Raw genomic sequence first — 5,067 nt, forward strand, 5'->3', positions numbered from 1 at the left:
TAGCACAATGTATGTGAAAAAAAGAAGAAGAAAAAAAAACGCTCACCACGACAATGTCCTTTTCATAGTTCCTTTCTTCTTCCTTTCTCACCTTAGCATATTCATTTCTTGCTGTTTTTAAGTTTTCCTTATTTTCTGGATTTCTATTTCTTCTCCACCTTTTCCATGCTCCATCTCTTTTCTCCTTTGCCCTAGCACATCTTGCATTAAACCAATCTTTCTTTCCTTCTTCTTTAGGTCTATATTTTGGGACATATTCCCTGACTCCTGTTTTGTATATTTCCAAAAATAAGTTATACTTCTCTTGCACCGTCTCTGAGTTTTCCATCTCCTCCCAGTTTATGTTTTTTAAAATAGCTCCTGAGGTTCTCAATATCAGCCTTTCTGTAATTTAATCGGTCTCCTTTGTATGATTCGTCTCTATCTTCCTTTCCCTCTTCTATATCCATTTCTAATATTACATGATCACTCTTTCCCAATGGGCACTTATGTCTTATATCATCGTTCATTTGTATACCCCTTGTAAAAACTAGGTTCAATCTCGCCGGTTCATCATTTCCTCTGAATCTTGTGTTTTCCTTTACTTTTTGGACCATATCATCTATCATTAGATTTAGTAATCTATCTCCCCAGGCATCTTCCCCCATACCACTTTCATAATTTTCACAGTCCACCTCCTTACAGTTGAAATCTACTAATATCACTTTTCTCTTTTCTTTAATGATTCTTGTAAGACTCCTTATTGTGTCATTTATCATGTCTTTATATTCTTGATTGGTCCATGAATTTGTTTTTGGTGGCACATTTGTTCCAATGATTGTTAACTCCTTTTTATTAATATGTATCTTAATATACAGTATTTCTGATTTTCCTTCCCCAAACTCCACTTTCCTTAACATCATCATGACTAATCCTTCTCTTTTGCCCACTCTGTCTCTCGTACATCTATTATACCTTTTATCTATGTCTATTTTCATTGCCTCATTTAACTTTGTTTCCACCAGGCATACAATATCTGGTTCTTCTTCCTTTATGTAATCTCTTAATTCTAATTTACTTCATAAAACCCCATCTATGTTCGTATACATCATTTTTAATTTCTTGTCCTTATCATTTTTAGTTAAACTTGCTCCATTTTTTTTTTCTCTTCCTTCTCTTGTATATACACCATTTCCTTATCCTGTCTCCTATAATTCTCCCAAAAAAGTGTGTGTGTGTGTGTGTGTGTGTGTGTGTGTGTAATTCACCTCCTCGGTCGTCTTCTGGTCACCCAGCCAGTCTTCCCCATTACGGAGCGAGCTCAGAGCTCATAGACCGATCTTCGGGTAGGACTGAGACCACAACACACTCCACACACCGGGAAAGCGAGGCCACAACCCCTAGAGTTACATCCCGTACCTATTTACTGCTAGGTGAACAGGGGCTACACATTAAGAGGCTTGCCCATTTGCCTCGCCACCTCCGAGATTCGAACCCGGACCCTCTTGAGTGTGAGTTGAGCGTGCTAACCACTACACTACGCGGTGTGTGTGTGTGTGTGTGTGTGTGTGTGTGTGTGTGTGTGTGTGTGTGTGTGTGTGTATTTACCTAGTTGTATTTACCTAGTTGTAGTTTTACAGGGCCTGGGCTTTATGCTCGTGTGGCCCCGTCTCCATATCTACACTTATCCAATCTTACTTTAAAAGTATGCACACTCGTTGCAGACACTACTTCTTCATTTAAACTGTTCCACGTCTCAATACATCTTTGCGGGAAACTATATTTTTTAACATCTCTCAGACATCTTCCTTTCTCAGCTTTTTACTATGCGATCTTGTGCTTCGAATGTCATATTCTTCTCTCAGGATCAGTTTCTCATTATCCACTTGGTCCATTCCGTTGATCAATTTATAAACTTGTATCATATCTCCTCTCTCCCTTCTTTGTTCCAGGGTTGGTAGATCCATAGCCTTTAGTCTCTCCTCATATGTCATCCCTTCAAATTCTGGAACCATTCTTGTAGCCATTTTTTGTAGTCTCTCCAACTTCCTTATGTGTTTCTTTTTATGAGGGGTCCACACTACTCCTGCATATTCCAATCTGGGTCTTATTATAGTACTTATCAATTTCTTCATCATTTCTTTGTCCATGTAGTGAAATGCTACTCCAATATTCCTTAGCAAATTATATGTCTCTCTAAAAATTCTATCAATATGGCTTACTGGTTGATTGTTTTCTTCCATCGTCACTCCTAAGTCCTTTTCCTTTTTTACTTTCTCCAGTTCTACTCCATCTCCCATCTTATAGATTCCCACAGGTCATCTTTCACTCTTTCCCATTTCCATGACATGGCTTTTGTTCACATTGAATTCCATTTCCCACTTTTTACTCCATTCCCAGATCTTATTTAGGTCTTGCAGTATTTCACAATCCTCTTTTTGCTTTATAACTCTGCACAGTTTCGTATCATCTGCAAACAGATTTATGTAGCTGTTCACTCCTTCTGGCATGTCGTTAATATAAATGAGGAAAAGTATTGGTGCCAATACTGATCCCTGTGGCACTCCGCTTTCTACTGCTCTCCACTTGGACTTCATATCTTTAACTACCGTCCTTATTTCTCTCCCCCTCAAATAATTTTCTATCCATCTCAATGTGCTTCCTTTTAAGCCACCTTTCTCCTCTAACTTCCATAGTAATCTTGCATGTGGCACTTTGTCAAATGCCTTTTTTAAATCCAAATAAATACAGTCAACCCATCCCTCTCTCTCTCTTGTACTCTATCAACTATTCTAGAATAGAAACTCAATAAATTAGTTACACACGACCGCCTTTTTCTAAGACCAAATTGGCTATTTGATATTAATTTGTTGTCTTCAAGGAACTCGATCCATTGTTTCTTTTATAGTTAGTGATACCGGTCTGTAATTTAAAGGTTCTTCCTTCCTTCCGCTCTTATATATGGGAACCATATATCGATCTTGCCTTACACAAGATTGATAAATCGATCAGAGATGCATCCCAAGCATTAAATTGAGTTGTGTTCCTTATTGTTGATTCAATTATGTGTTCTACTTGTGAACGAATTAATATTTGCTGGAATCGCGGGGGAATGTACGAAAGCTCCAAGTGCTGCTGCACGCTAAACGTTTGGGAACCATTGCTCTCATCTTTCCATTTTCAAGAAACAGTAGCGGTGACATGGCAGGCCTGTGCCGCGATGCGGAAAATTTGGAATTACGTCATACAGTTGAGATGACTGCAGGATTATTCAGGAATTCCCAGGTTTGTGATGGCCGAGTTTTGCCTGGTATATGAATCAGGAACCTCTGGAAAAAAAAATAATAATAATAATAGACGCGCTTTTGGATGAGGAAGATAGTGGAAATAAGTTATGATATTTAATACTGGTGTCCTGTGATATAATTGTGTGGCTGTGACAAAGGGTTTAGATGCATCTTCTGCGCATGCGCGGTCCGGGAGTAGACCGTAGATGACGCCGCGGGCCCGCGGCCTGCTGTTACAAAGTGTGGCATGGAAGCATCCAACGGGATTATGAGAAGGTATGATATACATTTCAAATTTCAAGGGGGGGCCGCCGTGGTGCAGTGGGACCGCGCGCGCGGGCCCCAGGGGGTTCTCAAGCGCACGGGTTCGAATCCCGGCCACGGTCCGAGGTTAGGAAGGGCATCCACTCAGGGTAACGGTTCCCAAATGCCAAAACTAAAGTCCTCCTGACTCCTCTGTCAGGAGGCACCGTTCTTAGCCCTTATGTAGGGCTAGGCGGAATCCGAGTACTGGATCCGGATCCACCGGATCCGACAAGGCAGGAGGGTTTCGATTACCAGTCTCTGGTACTCGAATCCACTGACGATTACTTGCTGGCTGAGACGAATTCTGACGAATCCGGTACTCAGATACAATACTTTCCTGGCAGAGGTGAATCCTGATGGATCTGGCGATCATTTACTATTGCTTTTCGCTTTTTGGGCTTCATGATTTTAATTATTGGTGGTAAAAAAAAAAAAAAAAAAAGCAGAATTGGCTAGAAATAATATCTATATAAATTAGTCAGCGAGAGACATTTAGAATATGAATTTAGTGTTGCCATTCGTACCTCAATTTCTCCGAAGGCTGATTGGCTGATACGCTGTGACGTCAGAATGTACCATATAAATAGTCCCGCGTATATATAAATAACAAAACTGAAATAAAGAAAAATTCAAAAATAAAAATAGCAAAAATGGCCTAATACCTATGCCAGGGTAATGGCGAAAAAAAAAAAAGACGGGGAAACGCGACAGTCGTCTTCATAGCCATATAATTATGTAATTGTGCAGAGCGAAATAAATTCTAATAAATCTAACATCCTTCTTCTATTAAACTGCGTGTTAATTGTTTTCCAGAAATTATTAGTCTCGTCAGAAGCCTTCGTCTGAAGGCAAGTACTCGGATCCCGCTGTGGGACTCCATTACCACCGAGTCTAAACGATTACCGCGCGGGAAGACGAATCCAAGCAGCGAGACGATTACCGCGCGAGGAGACGAATCCAAGCAGCGAGACGAGTACCGCGCTGCTTGGATTCGTCAGAGGGCAGCCAGTCGGATCCCGCTCTCAGGCAAATCCAGCGCCGCGCCACCCCGTGCTCAAGTACTCGGATCCGGATTCGGATTCCACGGATCCCCCAGACCAAATAATCGGATTCGTGAGTACATAAAAAGTCGGATCCTGCCCAGCTCTACCTTATTGTAGTAGGGGAACCGGACGTAAAAAAAAAAAAAAAAAAGTAAAAAAATATATATATATATATATATATATATATATATATATATATATATATATATATATATATATATTGCTGCGACCCTCCTTCAGCTTCTTCAGGGAGGGGACGCCTCACAATCTTCTCGGGATTCGGGGCGTGTGTCGGGGAGAAGGACTTTCTTTACCTGGGTGGCGCCGCGCGGCTGGGGTGGAGTGGCAGGCAGATCGCTCTCTCAGGCCTGGTTGTCTGCTTCTATAGCACTCACTCTCACTCAGCTCAGTCACACAGAGTGGGGAGAAGGAAACACTTCTTCCTTATTTCT

Source organism: Portunus trituberculatus, chromosome 47 (assembly GCF_017591435.1).
Source record: "Portunus trituberculatus isolate SZX2019 chromosome 47, ASM1759143v1, whole genome shotgun sequence".
Classification (NCBI taxonomy): domain Eukaryota; kingdom Metazoa; phylum Arthropoda; class Malacostraca; order Decapoda; family Portunidae; genus Portunus; species Portunus trituberculatus.